The sequence below is a fragment of the Callithrix jacchus genome, chromosome 21 (genome assembly GCF_049354715.1).
Source record: "Callithrix jacchus isolate 240 chromosome 21, calJac240_pri, whole genome shotgun sequence".
NCBI classification, from domain to species: Eukaryota; Metazoa; Chordata; class Mammalia; order Primates; family Cebidae; genus Callithrix; species Callithrix jacchus.
In genome coordinates this window covers 22013392-22034149 of record NC_133522.1, presented here as the reverse complement: position 1 = coordinate 22034149, position 20758 = coordinate 22013392, and the positions used below count along the sequence as shown (strand labels likewise).

Sequence of the window (20758 nt, the reverse complement as noted above, 5' to 3'; positions counted from 1 at the left end):
CTTTTAATTGTAATGGCACATTTGTCGAAAATCAAGTGACTATGAATGGGAGTTTATTCTGAACGCTATTCTGTTTCATTACCTACATGAGTATCTTTATGCCAGGATCAACAGTGTTGGTTACCATATAGCTTTATAGTAAGTTTTGAGATTAGATAAGTTTAAATCCTGCAGCTTCATACATTTTCAAAGTTATTTTACTATTCTTGATAATTATACTTTCATATATATTTTAGGACCAATTTCTAGAAAAAAAATTATGATGACATTTAAATAGATCAATGTAGAGAGAATTGACGTCTTAACAGCATTGACTCTTTCAATCAACTGAATCTTTGTTCCAATAAACAAGTCTTTTAATTTCCCTTAACAACGTTTTGTAGTTTTGAGTTCACATATTTTGCACTTTTGTTAAATTTGTTTTGTTTTGTTGTTGTTATTGAGATGGAGTTTCACTGGAGTGCAATGGCACGAAAACGGCTCACTGCAGCCTCCGTCTCCAGGATTCAAGCAATTCTCCTGTCTCAGCCTCCTAAGTAGCTTGGAATACAGGCATGTACCACCATGCCTGACTAAATTTGTATTTTTAGTAGAGACAGGGTTTCACTATGTGGCCAGGCTGGTCTTGAACTCCTGACCTCAGGTGCTCCCCCCACCTCAGTCTCCCAAAGTGCTGGGATTACATGTGTAAGCCACCGTACCTGGCCACTAAATTTATTTCTAAGCTTTATTCTTTTTATTACTCTTGGACTGAATGAAATTTATTTTTGGATGGTTTGTGGTTAGTATATAAGGAGTGCAGCTGGGTGTGGTGGCTCGTATCTGTAATCCCAGCACTTTGGGAAGCTGAGGCAGGCTGATCGCTTGAGCTCAGGAGTTCGAGACCATCCAGGCCAGCATGGTGAAACCCCATCTCTACTAAAAAAATACAAAAATTAGCCATGCACAATAGCATGTGCCTCTAATCTCAGCTACTTGGGAGGCTGAGACAGGAGAGTTGCTTGAATCCAGGAGGCATAGATTGCAGTAAGCTGAGATTGCGCCATTGCATTCCAGTCTGGGCAACAGAGAGAGACTCTGTTGAAAGAAAGGAAGAGAAAAAGGGGGAGAGAGAGGGGGGAGGAGAGAGGGAGGGAGGAGAGAGGGGAGACAGAAGCAGTTGATTACAGATTTTGGTATATACCTCTCTAAACGTTTAAATTAATTATTGTGGGTTTCTTGTAGAGTCCTTAGAATTACCGACACACAAGATCATGTTAGCTGCATATAAGTATAATTTTAACTTCTTCTTTTTCAATCTATATATCTTTATATTCGCTGCACTGAGTGGATATGAGGTATCATTGTCTTTTTCAGGTCTTCGTTGGGGAAAGCAGTCTTTCACTATTATGATATTAGTTGTAGGCAGTCACCTTAGAAAGGAAAGATTGTTTCAACACTGAAACACTTAATGTATATTATTAATAGAATAGAAGACTGAAGCCCACATTATTATCTCAGTAGATACAGAGAAATCATTGGATAAAATCCAACACATCAGTGATAAAAGCAAACAAACAAAACTCAAAAACTATACATCGAGAAGAGGGAATAGCGGCTATATTATACTACAGTTGTATAATAATTAATAGTGGAAGATGGATTTTTTTCCTTTGTAAAATCTGGGAACAGAGCATTAATGTCTGCCCTCACCACTTCTATTAACTCTGAACTGGAAGTTCTAGCCATATTTTTTCTCATTGTAATACTTATGCAATGTATTTTGGAGCATGTGGAAATATAAAGGGAAAATAACCCCAACTCCTTTCCCTATCATCTAGAATTATCACTGTTAACATTGTGTTCTCCTTCCCTTCAGTATGGTGTGTGTATATGTTTGTGGGATAACACATTAAAAAACAAATTTGAGATTGTATTTTATGCTTATATCTCTGAACTAAATGTCTTACCGTTTGTTTTCTTGCTCATTACTGCCTACTTTGGTCATCTCTCAGTTCCTTGAGCAGGCATGTCCTTTGCATATACTATTTCTTTTATTGGAAATTCTCTCCAGTTTATTCTTTATGTGACTAGGACCTTCTCAGCTTAAATGTCATTTTCTCAGAGAAGCTTTTCCTTTTCCTTATCACTTTATGTAAAATAGCTTCCTCTCTACTTCTTGTTTTGTTTGAAATCTTCAATTTTTTTATTTTTTATTTTCTGTTTCCTTCTTGTCTCTTTCCCATGGGAACTGTGTTTGTCATATTCATGCTGTAATTCCAGCACCTAGCATAGCGTCTAGCCTTCTAATGTGTTTGGCAATTTGTTCAGCTCAGATGAATAGTATCTTGCTTTCTTAGCATTATATTCTGATAAATTTACCCACATTATTAAATACTCTTTGAAAACATTTGTTTTAATTATTTCATAATATTTCACAATATCATTATGATGAAGTTATTTAAGTATCTTTATTAGACATGCTTTCGTTATGATTCAAAACACAGCTGGCATATTGAGTTTCACTGACTTGGACTGAAGGCTAATTTACCCATTTATTAATATAGGAAAATTTTTAAATATTAATGTTAGAGGAATTTATTCTGTGTTATCTTTTGTTGGTTTTATTTAAATATTCTTTTGATTTATCTTTTGTGTGGTTATATTTTTGTCTCAAAAGAAGTATAATAATGTCTTAGTAGAGACCAACCATTAACATAAACAATTTGTAGTCTCCTCATCTACAAACTGAAGATAATAATAATCACCTTGTAGGGTTTATTTTTAAAGATTCTATCTGTAAACGTCTTATTGTTATGTTTGAGACATAGTAATTGCTCAGTAACCATAGTTATCATTATCTGTTAAGTCTCTTAGTTCTGGGAATGTGACAAAATATCAGATACAGATTGTGAGCTTGGAATACTTTTAACTCCTTACATGGAAAATATAGGTCCATTAACTTCATATGCTAGTACCAAATGTTTTGCATTACCTGAATTCAGATCATTGTAGATGAACAGTAGTAAAGAATAATCAGAATTTATGTTCCAGAGAACTGCCAAGACCCTGTCTTTTTCCAAAATACTGGGATTTGAATTCTGCCTCAGCTTCTTATTAGCTTTGTGACTTGAGGTAACTTAAACTCAGTTTCCTCATCTACAAACTGGAGATAATAATAATCACCTTATAGAGTTTTTTTAAAGATTACATCTGTAAAAGGCTTGTTGTTTTGTTTGAAACATAGTAATTGCCCAGTAAACCATAGTTATCATTACCTGTTAAGTCTCTCAGTCTGGGAGTATTGATAAGGGTAGGAGCTATAAGGATTCCTTATGCTGTCATCAACAGATAATGGCCAGCTCATTAATAATGTTGCTCTAAGTTGGGCACAGTGGTGCACACCTGTAGTTCCAGCTACTTGGGAGGCTGAGTTGAGAGACTCAACTAAAAATAATAATAATATTTCTCTAAAGATATTTTCTTTTACCCTTTTCAGAAGTTGGTAGTTTTCTTTATAGAATATGCCAGTTTGTAAGGTTTCTTATCTATATACCTATACCAAAAAAAGATTTAGCCCACCAGTTCATATTTTAAATTTCCAGTAGTTAGATTCTTTGACATCAATTTATAGATTACTGTTTGCAGCATTTTTAAATATAGTTATGTTTACTTTCTTGTTCCAACTTTAAAGTAAAAGTTTATAATCTTTTGTTAAGAAGGAAAAAAGGTAATTGAAAATTAAACAATTAAATTCTACTAGAATTTCAGTGAGTTAGTAGATAATGTTGACAAGAGGAAGATGGGCTTGCCCTGAGTATTGCTTCACAGAGTAGGGATTGGAGACTTCAGAAATTCCCATGGTCCCTGCTGCATTCTAATAGTAGTACTAATGTAATTGCAAATATGGTTATTGTTAAATTGCCCTGTGTATCACTGCCTTCTAGGTAGACATAAAAAGGGCAAGTGATTGTTTCCTACTTTTCCTAGAATTGAGTGAGTCCAAGGTCTATAATTTGGGGCATATGACTTAACCAGTCCTGCTCAGTATCTGTTGCTCCTGTATAAGATGGACTCTCTGGTCGTTTCACTGAGTTGTGAAAATCAAATGCAGTCATGCCCATGAAAGAGTTTGTAACTGGTAAAGCATTACTCACTTAATTATGTTCCCATTCATGTGTTAGCCTGGCTCTTTCTCATAGCTACTTGGTAGGGTGCTGCTGGTGGCCATGTGAAAGCTCAGAATTACATCTGTAATGTGCACTGCCTCTTAGGAGTTTTATACTTTTATTAGGGAGTGGACAGTTTTAGTTTTTTCCTACTGTCATCATTTAATTTGTGTTGTTTATTATAAAAGTAATTGTATGTGTTTACTGTAGAGAAATTAAAAAATAAATAGCAAAAATAATAATAATTACCTCTAAATGCAGAAATACTGCATTTACATTTGTTTAAAACAAAAATTCAATTAAGCTGAAATGTTTCCCATTTTTATCACTTAACATAGTATATAATTTCATATAATTTAATTTTCTTGTATAATATTTTAATGACTACATAATATTCCATGATGTAATATGCTATAGTTTATATAACTATTTCCTGTTTTTTCATTTTGACATTTTATGGCTATATACAATGCAGTGCACAATATATATATTTTGAACATCCTATGGCTAAATATTTATACCTGTACTCCATGATTTCTTTTAAAATTAGGATAAATCTTACACGTGGAATTGCTGTATCAAAGGACATATAACATGTTAAGGCATTTAATTTTTGTTACAGTTTTATCGAGGTATAATTGATGAATAATAAACTGTACATATTTAAGATACAGTTCAACAAGTTTTGACTTATGCGTACACTTGTGAACCATCATTACAATTAAGATAACGTTTCTTTGAAATCCCACCCTTTGGCATCCTTCATCCCCAGGCAGCCCCTCTGATCTATTTTCTTTAATGATAGATGAATGCATTTTCTAGAATTTTGTCAAAATTGAATCACACAAAATATGTTTCTTTTTTATCTGGATTCTTACACTCAGGGTAATTATTTCGAAATTCACCCATATTTATTTTTCATATATGTGTGTGTATTCTGTTTGTTACTGCATAGTAAAATTATATGATATGGATATACCATATAATTCATTCACCCATTGATGGGCATTTCAGTTGTTTCTAGTTTTTGACTATTAAAAATAAATCTGCTTAGGACATTGTTGTGTAAATCTTCTTATGGATATAGGGCATTTGATATTTCTTACCAAATTTTTTGCTGCAAAGATTACATACTTGGTATTTTGAAACTGAAAAAGTTTCATATAAGAAAAACTATAGCCACTCTTTTTTTTTTTTTTTTTAAGAAATATACCTTTAGGAGGATTTATAATTTTTGGATGTAAATTAATTAATATAGCACAGCACACTAAGAAATTTGAAATTAACAAAGTTTAATAAATCCATCCTAGCAACTATAAGCCTTTTTTATGGTTTATTTTGTTGAAGCAGCTACTCATATCAATTATTATCTGGAAAGCAAAGATCTGTTGCTTTCCTTTAATGAACCAGCATTCATGAACAATTGATATTTTGCTGGCAAATGACTACTTTTGCATTGAATTTGAACAAGAAAATTAGTGGGATAAGTCGAACTTCATCAAAACATATTCCAGAATCTGGTTTGGAATAGATACCAAACTATCTTTTCCCTCTTGTTAAGATGCACACTTTACCGAAGGAGGACGGGGAATCTGAAGACTCCAGATGACATCAAAGCTACTTTTCAACAGCCTTCTCAGTTTCCTTTCTCAGAAAGCAGAGGCTTAAAGCTTGGAGACAGATGGTGAGAATTTTTTTTTCCTGAGTTCTTAAGGCTTAATCATTGCGACGTTAATATATTTCAGATAATTATTTCTCAGTTATAAATTAGCTTATAATTCGAAATGTTACGGCTTCATCTCTGCAGGTTATTTCATCAGGCAGTATGGTTTAAAAAATGAGTAAGATACAATCCTTCCTTTAAGGAACTTATATGGAAAGGATAAATGTAAATAAATAAATGTAATCTAATAATAAAAGAGGTAAATCATGTAAAAGAAATGTAGAAAAATATTCTTGAGAATTCAATGTGTATATTACTTCTGGAGAGAGGAAATGGGAAGCCTGAAAGAAGAAATAGTATTTTTGTTGATAATACTTAATTTGTTTTTATCAAAAACTAAAGAAAATCGACAGTTAATATAAAGCCTGAAATAGCAATCCCCAATTTCAGATAAAAAGTTAATTACCATTTTGAGGAAAGATAGAAGCATGTTTGATTATTGTGCATTTATTATAGTATAGGCCAGTGATTACTTTTGGAATTATGTAAAATTCCTTTTACAAAGGAAAGAGCATTATTAGCATTTCTGGGAAATGATAAAGTAATTGGATTAAATTAACACAAGTAGGTGGGCAGAACAACAAAGGAGCCGATGAGTGTGTGGTTAATTGTACTTGGATTAACACTCCTGTTTTCTAGTAAAGCTACAACCTAAATGAATTCCTCATGTCTTAAGCTCTTGGAACTTATGCTGCTGATTTCTGGGCAGTAGGAATCAAAGGGAACTAGGTAAAGGCATAGTGATTGATTATGGTGCTCATAATCATTTGTGATTAGTTCAGTTTCATCTAGCTAACTGAAAAACTCTGGTCAGAGAGAGTACAGATACAGCATGCTGAAATTCACCATGTTTTAATTGACCACAGTGTTTCAAAAAGGAAATGGCAACTCTGAGCCAAATTTGCTCTTTACCTGTAGGCATCCACAAAGATGATCCTAACTGCTTTTCCTTCACTATTCTGATAATGTTCAGAAAACCTAGTAATGAAGTTATTTTAATCACCTACTTAAATGCTTAGTTTTTCTTGTAGTTTTATCAAAAAAATCTTTAAAACATTAATTTTTAAAAGACTGCATAAAACGACTAATAATTATTTGGTTGCAAGTCACTTTTCATGTATCCATATATTTTTCACCTCTAAATTAAAATTTAAAATCAACTTGGCAATTATTAATAAATACTAAAAGTGTTTTTATTCAGATATAATTAAGTATTAATCACTGGTTGGTAGTCTGAAATCTGCTTTTATATTTGATCAAACAGTTGATATTGAACCCCATTTCCGAACTTCTAATTGTGTTAATGTTAACATTATAGTCATGCACATTACTTTGACCCTCCCCCACAAGATATAATTGTTTTGTCGTTGTTCTTAATTTGTCAACACCTTTGTTTTATGTAACCAGAATAACATTCACTTATGAGAGTTAGATAAGTAAATTATAGGTAGCCATCTGGTAAATATGCATAGAATGAGTTGTTCTTAGAAAATGATCAAATTTAGATTTTACGTCCAGATTAAAAAAAGAAGACATTATAATGTACAGTGAACAACTTTGAAAACAGTGATTTTCTGTATTCCTTTCATATATTTAAAAATACTTTTAGATTTTAAAGATGATATGTCAAATGTGTTTTTTCTAAAATGTGTTGTGTTAAATAGGAATGAACAGTCCATGGGCAAATAAGCTTGGGAGATATTGGTCCAAAGTATAGAATGTCTTTTCATTAAGCCTTTCATTAACCAGTGGACTGTGTCTCCAAAAGAAGGATCTGGTATATTTCTGGAGATGAGTATTTGATGAGTTGAGGATTGTAAACTAATATGTTTTATGAGGCTTTTGCTATACTTTGTTATACTCTGTAAAACACTCATGTTATATTTTTAAGTATAGTTATGTTTTTTTGAATGAAAGCTCAAAGAGAATGGGGAGAAAAGGGATGTAATTAATTGAGTATTGTAAATTATATAAAGAATCAAGTGTTTAAAAAGGCTTTTAGTGTCTTAGGCCATATTTCCCTTGCTCTTTGTTGGCTTCTTCTTTTGAAAAAGATACAATCATCATATGGAGTAACAAAGTTAATTCATCCTTTATTATGTTTTATGGGACTTCATATACTTTCTCTGCTGTTTAGCTCTGTGTATAGTATTTATTAGGTAATTTTGATAAAAATTGCTGATACAAAAACAGGGACCATCTTGTGTAGAGTCAACTAAACGACCATAAATCAATTTAGCTCAATATGCTAATTTTCCCTCTAATGGAATTGTTTTTATATGTCATGATTTTCCACTGGGAAGAGTTCTAGTTTGATTAAAATTTTGACGACTATTTTAGTAGATGTCTTGAGTTTAAAACTCGTGTCAGACATAGAGGTATCTATATAATTTTTTTTTTTAAAGGCCAGTACTGATGGGTTGGGTTACCAGATTGATAAAGTAGGTGAACTATATACATGGAATGCCTTACCAACTTTGTAAAACACTCCTCAAAGTCATAGTTTTTTGTTTAAGAAATAACTCTTTGTAAAATGTGTTTAAACTTTCATGTTAGGTTTTTAGTAGGAACATGAAACTGGTAAAACCAAGATCAATTTATAATCTAGGTAAGTTGTCTTAGTTGTAATTAATTGCCGTAAATCAGTTTGGATTTCTCACTAGAGTTTTCCTGGCCTAGTGGATAATGTCGGTAAGAAAATCTGTATGCTTGGCTCAAGTGAATCATTGTTAGTTTCCAGCATTGCTTTCATCCACTCTTAATTTCCTTCCTCACAGCCAACCATGTTAGTTCAGAGTCTTAACGTTTCTCATGTGGAGCTCTTGTGCTGGCAAGCCTCTTTTCTAACATCCTTGTCCGAGTCTCTCACAACTACCAGCTCTTCCGAAAACTCCAGCTTACTTGTGTTACTTGTCTGATCAAAAATAATGTAGCAATTGTGATAGCATAATGAACATAGAAAAGTAATAGACCTTTTTTAATCCTAACTTACTGTTACTATGGGAAATATTAATATAATTAACATCTTTTTGGAATTGGTTATCTTTAAAGAATTGACTTTTCTTTAAGTGTTTTACTTAATATCTTAATTGATATAACTTATGTCGTTTGGGGAGGAGGATCCCTACTAGACTAATCCCCCATATCAACTCAGATTTTATAAAGTCCCTATATACTAAGCCTCCATATCAACTTCAATTTTATAAAATTTCTATATTCTAAGCTTCCCATATCAACTTAGGTTTTTTTCCTCTTCCATGAAAGGTTTCAAATGAAATAGTCAACATAATTTTAAAAGTGTTGATCAAACTGTCAATACACTTTCTTTTCTTACACAGACCCTGGTCTTTTTTCACTGTAACTAACTGATGTGAACCTGATAGTCTCCTTGATTCTCTGCTACATTTGCCCTTCAACAATGTGGCCTGCGGTTTGCATCTCTGAAAATTGTCCGATTCTAACTTCAGAGCTTATGTATTTTATTTAGATAACTAGAATTTCTCCATTCTGGATTAGAGGTATATGAGTAATTTCCAAACCTCATTTGCTTCCTTTTTGCTTTTTTTTATTTAAAAAAATTGTTTATAGCACACTCTATGTAAGCTTCTAGCTTGAAGCTTTGTCTCATGCTATTGCCACTTCTCCCCGCCTGCCATCTTGCGGCCTGTCCTTCAAGCTAGTGCTTCTCAAAATGTCTGCAATAAAGACAATAACTTGTTTGTGTGTTTTGATTTTATTTTTTAGTAACTCACTTTTATTATCTTTTTAAAAAGCTTCTGTGACAGATTAGAAGTTTTTTAAAAGACTACAAAATCTAAGTCCACATCTTTCATCATTGAATTTAATTATCTAGAACTTTTATAGAACTTTTATATAGTTTTATGCCATCAAATTATTTTGTCATGTTTTATAACAGTTTGTCATTTCCGGCAGTTTTTGTTCTTGGAGGTGATTAAAGTTTCTGAAACATATTCTGTGCCACTGTGCTTCCTGGACTAGACCGATGATCCTCCCACTTTCTAAAGAAGACTGAAGCTTCTTTTCCAGTTGGGGAAGCCTCGATTGTCCCTGGAGTCAGTTCATATGCCACCTCTGTAGAACACCTTCACTAAGTACTCAGTACAGTGTTTCCTGCCGTACTACCCAGTCTTCTCCCCAAAATTGTGTCTTTCAGTGCTTTCTCCACTTTGTCCATGCCTTCTCTTAAGTAGTATCTCACTATGATGTTTATTGTTTTTCCTGATGAGATTGTGAGCCCACACTTAGTGTTCCTTGTAACTTCAGCTCTTAACAACATAGCAGCTTTTTTATAAATATTTGTCGATTTGTTACTTCTTGTGTGGTAAATTCAGAGTAATAGTGACTGCAGAGATGGGAGATTTTTCATATCCTCCTTAGTCTACTCATTGCTTTAGAAAGATCTTTCTTTTCTTTCCCCATCTAGGTCTTAGGGACATTCTGCACAGAGAACCATATTTATCTGCCATAACTGTAGTGGAAATTCTTGAAATTAGAAAGTAGACATTGTGTTTGAAGAAAACCAACGTTGCACTTTTTAACTATTACTAGCAACAGTTCACAAACTTTTTGCTTTCAGGACCCCTTTATATTTTTAAATTATCGAGGACCCAAGAGAGCTTTTCTTTATGAGATTCATATCAACTAATATTTATCATATTAGAAATTTAAACTGAGAAAAAGTTTAAAACAAGAGTTACACAAGGATGCATTCCATGTATGTAGCGTCTGGACAACTCCACTGTACACTTTTGAAGTAATGATACCAAAAACCAGATAACATTTAGTATTATGAAAGTAGTCTTTACCTCATGTGCCTCCTGAATGGGTCATGGGGAGCCCTGGCATCCTTGGACCACCCTTTGAGAACTGCCATATTATGGAAATTAACTTGTCTAATTGCAAACAGAATCGTCTATATTTTTATTCCAATAATATTGACCTAGCTTTTGTGTTTGTAGATTAATAAGTTTTTTTTAATAACTGCCTGACATATCATATTACCCACTTTTCTATTAATGTCTAGACCTAGAATGTGCTGGAACTTATTGCCAGTGTTGACTTGGCAGCTGTAAGACAGAGATGCTTACTCAAGGAGAAGTCATTTTATTTGTGGATACTCAGTAAGGTCATTCATAGTTGTGCCCTGTCAGTAACCCTGGCTTTCAAGTTCTTGTCCTTTTTATGATTTGTGGACCTTCAAATACTTCTCCTATGGTGATTCTCCTACCTCCAGAAATTTCAGAGGTTTTGTCATTTAAAAAATAATTTCACAAAATGAAGTTGACGTCTTATTTTGCAGGACTGATTAGGCTTCCCCTCAAGTTTTTCCTTCTCTCCTTTGCGTGACCTTCCCCTCCACTTGCCTCAACCTGATCCCTGATGCTGGCGCTCCTTTTCTGAGAGTACAGTCTGCTCTCTGGCAGATATTTACTTGGCCTTAATGACTCCTGTTCTGTTTTATTCCCTACCCTCTTACCTTGGCTGATACTCTGCTAAATTCTTTCTGAGGTCTTAGCGGGACAGCCAGTCTCTAGAGTATTTGACGACTCTCTTCAAATCACATTGGTACTGGGTCTTCCTGGTGGTTTCTGGGAATGCGTTGTGTACCTTTCAGCTGGCTGGGAATAGCAAGATGGTTGCTAGTTCCGACACTTGATTTACTGACAGCTTCATATTCTTTTTACTCATAGCCTTTTTATCATGTGATGATGTCATGCAAGCTGGAATTTGGGGACTTGATATCATTATGAATGATCATCCAAAAACATGAAGCTAATAGAATGTTGGGCTAGTTTTTATTTTTTAATTCTGTGTCCTAAACATAGTCGGCAGTCAATAAATGTTTACTGAGTTATTTTTTTTCTCATTTGTGTTGGATAAAACTCTTAGCTCTAAGAACTACATTATAATTTAAGTCAGACATCTCTCCCTTATAGCCAAGGGAAATACACTCTCACACTATCTGAAAAGGTACATGTTGCTGTCTTAGTAAGCAAAACCCTTACCTAATACTTAATGAAGATTGATAGTTGAAATGTACAAAATTCAGATTTCAAACAGGATCTGATACTGACTCTTTGAAGCACCTTGATAAGAATTACTACTTTCATGAAACTTTGTTGAAATCATTTTTTAGCACAGTGTTTATCAAACCTAGGCTTGAGATACAGTAATTATTTTTTATCATTTTTATCTTTGATTTAATAAAGTTGCTTATGAAATAACACCGTATCTTATAGCACTCTTTATGTTAAACAAATTGCTTTCTAAATATTCAAAGCAGCCTTCATGGTTTTCAGAGCTGTCTTTTTCTTCAACTCTCCTGCCTCTGCCTTATTTTGACCATGGCCATGCACTAACTGATCTACAATTTCTTCTCCCCTCCAAGCTATCAATAACTCCATAGATTCTGTTTTTGTTTTTTAATGTGCTTTTCGTTATACCACTGTGTGTAAGGAAACCCACCAGATAAAGACCAGCTTCTTGGCATGGCCTTGATTCAAAGTCCTTGGTCCCAGTTGCATTTCCAGCCTAATCTCCAGTTCCATTGGACTACCATGCTTCCTGTGACACACTCAGCTCTTCCTTGACTTTGAGTGCTATTTCTGGACCCTAGAATGGCTGCCATTATCCTCTGCTTGGATAGCCCTTACTCATTTTTTAACCATCACTGACCACCACCTGCACATGCACATATGAACTAAAAACCTACTTACATCCTATCTGTGTTCCTAGAACACTTTTTACATATTTCAGTCATTGCATTTAGAACAGTATATACTCTCTCTCTCCTTTGGCACAGAGACTAAGGAAGAAAATCAGCGACACTGTGCACCCTCGTGTGTTACCTGCTCACTAGGTATTATTACTCTGTCCTTTTTCCATCCTGCTTAGGAAGGCATATCTGAATCTAAGTGAGTGAAAGTGTGGTTGTTACCCAAGTTATCTTGAATTTATTTAGTCTGGTTTTTTTTTAAGGTAATAATTTTCAACCTCTTAGACCTTATTAAATTCTGTACTTACACTAAATACTCTTTAAGAACTAATCATGACATACCTTATATCTGATGATGACAAATCAGCATGTTACAGATGGACACACACTGATTTTAGGATATATGGCATTTTAAGCATTACAGCTGTTTGTTCCACCGAATTATTTATTTCTTGAGAGCCAGGGCTGTTTTATTCATCTTTTTTCTTTTGTTGTTCTAGAGTAATGATTTAAAAACTTGTCGACTCTAACTACTAAATTAAATTTGGAGAGCATTGCCAGGGAATCAAACACCCTCTACTGGCATTAGCACTTTCTCTTTTGGCCATTGCACTGTTGATGCTAAAACATAAAATGTCGTGCTGATTTTTTTATAACAAGACTGAGATTACTTTACCTTGTCTTACTTGTGTCATTTTCACTATTCGAATGATATTTTTTTCCATCTTAAGAATGTATTCATCATGTTGGGAATAAGAAATTTGGTAAACATGCTGTGATGTAATTTTCCTTACCTGTAATTTTAGTACTCTATATGCATTATGCATGAGTTTGTGACTTAACCAACTAAAACCATATATTTTTTAAAACGAAAATTCTAGAGATAAATGTTGATGGAAATGTTTTTTACCCTTAACCTGTCACTGTGCTACAAATCTAAAAGATACAAACAGAGCTTTAAGTTTTACATTCACTACCCTGAAATATAGTCAAGAAAGAATTGGACCTGAATTCTTTAATAAGCACAATGGAAGGGTTGTTTACTTTTGAGAACTAATAGCTGCCACACTCTTTGTGTTTGCCTGCTTACATAATTTGTTATGAAAGAATGCTTCTAGGTAAACCCTCTCTCCAGAATGCTGGTGGTTTGTTCTATTCTGCTTGGGAAGGGTTAAGAAGAGACAACATCCTGTCAAAGACCTTGTTTTTAATTTTGCTTCTCACACTGGCACAGATCCTGCTAAGAGCAGCCCAGATTAGTTCGGAAAACCTTTGAAGAGATTTAAGATGTCCTTCAGCCAGTTTGAAGGTTTTTGTCTTGCAAATCCAGTACAAGGGCGCCTGCAGGCATCTCGACCCTTGCTGTGCTGCTGATGCAGCTCAAGGTCACACTAACCCGCCCTGTGACATTCAACAACAACAAAAATTATGCGGTGAAACTGCTTCAGCGTTCAGCCAACCAACAACTTCCTTTAGTGAGGAACTGAGGAAGAAGTCTTTTTTACCCCCCTTTTTCTTTTTTGGGGGGCTCTGTGAATTTTTGCTGTAGGAAATAATCCCGGATTTCTGGTGTGTGTGATGACAAGGTCATTTCTTAATTAGAACACATGTAAAGAACAAAGCTAAATGGCTTCAAAACAGCTTTGTAGTTGATGGAGAGGATTTAAATTATTTAAAGAGATAGTCACCCATGTATGATGGAAGCTGAATTCTAAAGGCATTAACTCCTTCATTCCTATCTACTTCTTGTCATTGCTTTGAATTCCTCGTGTCTGACTTTAGAGAGTTGCATTCTAAACTTAAGAGAGATTATAAATGCCCAGTGTTAAAAGGATGAAATGCAATTTATAAATTAGATTCTCGGATAAACTTTTAATGGAGAAGTTTTCTCCCCATGACATCTATCTCCTGGAAAGACTATCAAATGGCTTGACTTAGGAACTAAGAATTACACACTTTTCCCCCTGGCAACTGTGATTTATTTATAATGTATTGGAGGTGGGTGAGTAAAATGCTGCTTTATTGCCTCACCTTCTCTCTTCCTCACTTTTATCCATTTGTGATTTAGAAGTCTAGTTGAACAGTTTACCCCTGCCTCTTAGATATAACAGCACATAATCATTCAAAAAGTAATTTTAGTTAAAAACGGACTTTAAAGAAAGTTGTTTCTAAACGTACATGACATTTTAAGGCACAATGAAACCATGTCCATGAACACTCAAGTAGCCACATGGACCTGCTCCCCTTTGCGAGGCTCGTTTCCCCCTGTTCCTCCTTCGCTGCCTGCGAATGTTAACTACCAAATAAATTAGTTGGACAAAGTCCAAGTGCACTGGCTTTCTGTGCTTGAGACTTAATACATATCACCTCTGCAGGAGTGGAGCAGAACAATCTAAGACAGTAATTTTGTGCTTGATATTTTCTTTATGTATACTATGTATAGAAGCACACATGGCAGTTATTTTTTTATCCACAAAATGACACTGTGTAGAGAAAGTTACCTTCAACTTTATCATATTAGCAAAACCGTTTTCTCAGAATTTATACTCAGTTGCTTTTTGACTGAAGTAGAATCAGGACAAATACTTTAAAAGATGGATAGTATTTTAAGTGTGATTATTTAAACTGATATTTTGGATTTTGTGGGCCACACTTAAAAGGATAACATGATGGACAGTGTAAGAACAAGTTAGAATGAACGAGACTTACTAGTTTAAAGGATTTTTCTCCTTGAGAAACAATTTTTGGGGTCCATGAAATGAAAGAGTGTAGATATTAAGATACATATTTTTAGGTATAGGTATTTTAAAGATTTCAAGTTTGCAAAAAAAAAATATTAGGTGGGGAATCTGTATGTGAGGAATGGTTAGTGTGATTCATTGTGTCCTGCCCTTGCCTGGAGTCTGGTATGCCCTAAATGTCATGTATGACCCAAGCTCACCTGCTAGTAATTTCTAATTTACTGTCCTAATTCATCGATTTGTTATCACTAATTGTTCTTCATTTACTTCTGTGTAGTTTCCAGTACCTAAAGGGTTGAAAGGTTGCTGTAATTGGCACCCGCAGCTGCTCTTTCTTTTGACAGGGGATAATTTTGCAGCCTATGCTTTGTGTGACAGCTGCCTAATTGGGCATTCTCCCCTTGTAGCAAGCCTGCCTCCTCCAGCCTCCCTGCTGACAAATGGTAGTGGATTATAGATGAGGACACGCTGACCCATTCGACCTTGCTGAGACAGCGGGGAGGGGCCTCCTGCTACTTGAGGGAAGCTTTAGGTCATTTAGAGGACAAGGTTATGAGCCAGGTGGAGAAATGACATGATATCACATGACAGTAGCCTGATGACATGGTCAGTGTGTCAAGGACAAATGCATCAGTATCGAATAAACATTATTACAATACTTCATTGAGTCCCTAGTATTTCTTAATTGTTCCTACTGAATTTTTTTTTAAGAAACCAAAAAAGCACAAAATGAGACACATGTATCTTAGCAGTGTTAAAGCAACTATATACATGAAAATAGAATTGGCTTAGGATGCCTCCTAATACGTTTCTTTAGTTATTTAGAGTATTTTGTTCTTAATTATTGCTTGGTTTGCAGCCTCTTAACTATCAATACTTTTCAATAGTTATTTGAAAATTAAAGCAGGCAAATTAAAACGTAGCAATATATGTTGTTAAAAAATATTTAACAACTTCTGTCATTCCGCTACTCAATGATTGACATACCTTTTCATATTTTTAATAAAAGAAAAATAAGCCAAGTGAAAATGTCTAATTGAAAAGAACACCAGAACTCTAGATTTATAAGATCAACTATACCACTGTGTGATTCCATAATTATAAAGTGTTAAAGTTGCTTTTTAAATAATTTTTGAGACTTGAAAATATTTTTCAAATAGCTTGGGATTATTCATAATGTAAAAACTTCAAGATACATGAAAATCTTTTGGATGTCTTATTACTGGCAATGCATATGCTTTTCTTGAGAAAGTAGGCTGGAACTATTAAAATATATTTTAAAGTGTAAACTCTTAAGAATCCATGCTGAGTCTTATTAACCCTATGTTAATACCTGAAATGATAAGTTCATGTAAAAAATAGTACAATTAAGAAAAATGCCTAGTTTTAAAAATGGTAAACAGTTGAATACAAAGAGGACTGATCATGATTCTCATTTCTGGAAAAACAATTGTTAGGCACTGTTTGGATCTAAGCCCTCAGTTCAACAGGAGGTAATTTTATGCCCCTGAGATAAAAAAAATGAGGCGTGGTAAAGTGTGATGAATTAGTTCACCGAAGTAGACACATCTGTATTTTCATGGCACGTGTGTATGCACGCTCGTGTATGTGTGTGTGTGTGTTTAATTTGGACCATGCTGTGCATCTGTTTAGCTGCTCTCAAACCCTGACTCAAGCTTGGTGGAGGTTTAATCCTGTGCCCTTGTACACGTATACTTGATTAGTAGTTGTGGTTATCTCAGCAGAAGACATACCGCCCTCCTCCTTGTATTGGTCGGGACCCGGGCATTGGGGAGTCAAGGCAAAGGAGAAAGAAAAAAGATTTTACATTAGTATTCTATGAAAGCCTTACTGTCTGCAGAACAAATTGATTGCTCCGGTGTACCTGTGCTTGGCACCACTGCTGTGAAAGAAAGGTAGGGCTGTAATCTGTTTTATTGTATTACATATTGTGACACTCCAGGAATATTTAACATGCACTCTTTCTATGGCACGTGCTATAAGTCTAAGTAAAGAAAAAGGAAATAAATGAATGGAGAGTGTGTGAGAGCAATGGGCTGCAGCTTTGTTTACTTCAGTCCAAGAGAGTTCATTCGAATAAGATAATTTTGCTGCAAGTGTCACTGGGAACAAAACCTGATTGATAATGAAACCCTTATAAAGTGTTCTTAGGCACTAATCTGCTTCCCTGCTTGAAACATGTCAGGTGGAGATGAAATTCAAGTTAATACTGTAAGATTTTAACCATCAGATGGGAGCAGTCATGGAGGTGGTTATGGACATAGTTTAGAAAATTATTTTAAATTATGCTTCAGTACATTATATTTTTATAGGTCCTACATAACATGGTCCAGAGGATAGGAAAGAGATTTTCATTAAAAAAAGAAAAGAGGGGGCCACTATACCACTTTAAACTATATTAAGGAAATTAAGAAATGTGTTATTTACTTTATACTTTTGCTAGTTTGATTTGCATAAACACTGTACCATTTGATTATGTTGTAGAAAAGGATACGCATGTTTCTTATAGTTTTTTCTTTTAATTCTGTGAATGTTATTCAGTAGAGACTTGTGTACTATTTGGGATATTTGGAATTACTTAGTATGAAAGGAGTAAATGCTTTAACATTTTATAAAGTGATTGAAATATCTGTGATTGGAGTTAGACCCCTGGGCATTTTTAGGCATTCTTGACATGTGGTCATAGCTGCACTTTTTAACTTGTGTATACATCTGTACTGTGAGGGGAGAAAAGGAATTTCTCTTGTCCAAGCCTCTTGCCACATGTGAACTGCAGGTGCCCTTTTCCCTCCTCTGTTCCCATCCTGGTCCTTCGATTACAGTCAGAACACTTGATTTACGAGAGAGAGGAAGCAAAATGTCTCATACTAATACACTGATGAAATGAAAGTTGTTTTCTATTGTTTACTCTTGTATTCTTGAAATGAGTGTATAGCTTTACATTTTTTAGATTACATTTCACTTCCATTTAAATGTGTGAATAGCTGTTCTGTGTATAGTAATTATATGTCCTGAAGATAGTCCGATACAGATTTGTATAATCAGAGGCTGTAGACTTTGGTCTAGACTGGCTTGCAGATAGTTTTATAGAAAATGAGCAAGTGAAGAAGCATTTTTAAGTACCTGTCAATAATAAATATGTCACTCTCTGGCATAAAACATTGATTAAAATGAACTATTTGAGGTCATATTATCTATAAAGGGGATGTTTTCAAAGAACTTTTCAACTTCCTCACAAAATTAAGACTATTAAATTTATTTTCAATTGGATATAGTCATCAAAATTATTTATACTGTATTTTTATACACCCAGTTTTCTGGGTTTTTCTCTTATTGAAAAAAACGTCAGAAAATGTAAAAACTAAAGTATAGAACTAAAAATTCAAATATTTCATTTTTCAGAATAAAACATGTTCTTAAACTTTTTACTTATAGTTTTTAATTGTGTAATTACAAATTTTGAAGATTTTAGAATCTTTCACTTTCTCGAAAGAAATAGATGATATACATATGGTTAATACTTAGCCAAGTAAGATGGAGAAGTTAAAAGAGGATACCAAGTAGAAAAAATTGGTATTTTCCTTCTTTTTTCTTTCTTATTTATTGATTTAGGTGGAGTGTAAGATTGTTTTAACAGGAAAGGACTATATTTTGTTTACCAAAGTATCCACAATGCTTACCACTGTACCTGGCACATAACATCTGCTTAATAAATATTTGTTGAACACATGAATAAGGAATACTCAATCACCCTCACTTTCCACCCACCCCGATACATTCCTTTCTTCTCTCTTGGCTATTTATGGTTTCAGTTTGTGCAGTGCTCATGGTAGTGAATTTTTACATCAGTTGCTCTTCTGAAAGTATTCTAGGTATTGAAGGAACAGGAATTCAGTGTTTTAGAACCAGCCTCTGAATTGTGTTTATGGAATTGTTTCCCAGTCAGAGTACTTCAAGTGACTGAGTCTTAAAGTGTACTTCTTCCAAATGTGTGCTTAGAGTTCTTCTTCACCTCAAAGTGCCTCTATTCTTTTCCCTCATTATGCTGATCTACTGTGTTGCTGAATTTTGTTAAGCTGTGAAATCTAATTCTTAGAGTTTCATCATGTCAGTTTTGGTGTGTTATGCTTATTAACCAATATCAACAAATTATTTTAAAAATCCTAGAAAATTACCTGTTAATTTTAGTCGGATATATCTAAGTACATTGAAGTACAGAGAAAACAAACATCTGACATGTTGTTATTATTAATTTAAGCCATGAAATGGAAGACATTCATGAGAACCACTTTATGGGGGTAACACTTCCCTAAGCTCAGTAAATGAGCATGCAGTATTATTGGGTATCCAGTGTTAGCTAGGTTTGGACTGGAGTTCTTGAGTAGTAGGAACCTTGGGAATTAGTATAAAGAGTTCATTTAACTGATGAGAACACTGGGCTTTAGGCAAGTTCCTACTTATCCACTGTTATAAACCTGCTTAGGACCTGAGCCAGGGCTAAAACACAAATCATCCGGCTTTTAAAAAAGTTATTTTTTTTAACATTGTATCAGTTCTTTATTTAGATTTATTCTTCTGAAATAACAATTATGTTTATATTAGCCAAATTTTATACCTGTAGCCACAGTAAAGTTTATAACCAAACAGAACATAAATCAAAGCAAACACACACACACATACACACACACACACACACACACACACACGCAAATTGCTCACTATGGATGTAGACTCAGTAGACTTTTATGCAAAGAATGGGTAACAACATATTTAGTATTATAAAGAAACATATTAAAAATTGAGTAAAAATTTTTACTTAAAATTACAGTGGCCAGGCACAGTGGCTCACTCCTGTAATCCCAGCAGATTGGGAGGCCAAGGTAGGAGGATTACTTGAGCCAAGGAGTTCAAGATCAGTCTGGGCAGCATAGTAAGACCATATCTCTACTAAAAATTAAAAAATTCACCAGCTACTTTGGAGGTTGAGGCAGGAAGATTGCTTGAGCCCAAGAAATCTAGGTTGTGGCGAGCTGTGATTGAATCACTGCACTCCAGCTTGGACAACAGAGCAAGAACCCGCCTCTCTCTCTTTCTGAGAGTCCATACTGGAGTAAGTTTGTGAATACAGGTGACCCTTAAACAATGTGGGGATTAGGAGTGCCAGCCCCCGCACAGTTAAAAAATTTGCATATGACTTTTGACTTCCTCAAAACTTAACTAATAGCTGCTATTGACCAGAAGCCTCACTGATAACATTAAAACAGTTGATCAACATGTATTTTGTATGTTATGTGTATTATATGCTGTATTCTTATAATAAAGTTAGCTAGAGGAAAGAAAATGTTACAAAGAAAATCATAAGAAAGAGAAAATATATTTGCTCATCACT

The 20758-nt window shown here is 34.3% G+C and overlaps 2 protein-coding genes across 10 annotated transcripts in view; both read left to right on the top strand.

Annotated features, from left to right (window-relative positions):
- Positions 1 to 20758, top strand: part of SAMSN1 (SAM domain, SH3 domain and nuclear localization signals 1) — a 555105-nt gene that overhangs the window by 46192 nt on the left and 488155 nt on the right. For both annotated transcript variants that reach the window (XM_078358566.1, XM_054248946.2), the window contains exon 3: positions 5710 to 5832. The gene's annotated coding sequence lies outside the window, so the exon portion shown is untranslated. The remainder of the gene's footprint in view (positions 1 to 5709; positions 5833 to 20758) is intronic.
- The window catches only part of NRIP1 (nuclear receptor interacting protein 1), a 113136-nt gene that overhangs the window by 46192 nt on the left and 46186 nt on the right, over positions 1 to 20758 (top strand). For 4 of the 8 annotated variants that reach the window (XM_078358562.1, XM_078358564.1, XM_002761312.7 and 1 more), the window contains one exon: positions 5710 to 5832. The exons of 3 other annotated variants lie outside the window; for them this stretch is intronic. The gene's annotated coding sequence lies outside the window, so the exon portion shown is untranslated. Of the gene's footprint in view, positions 1 to 5709; positions 5833 to 17066; positions 17265 to 20758 lie in introns of those variants that run through there. One more of the 8 variants, XM_035283202.3, reaches the window with a different exon arrangement.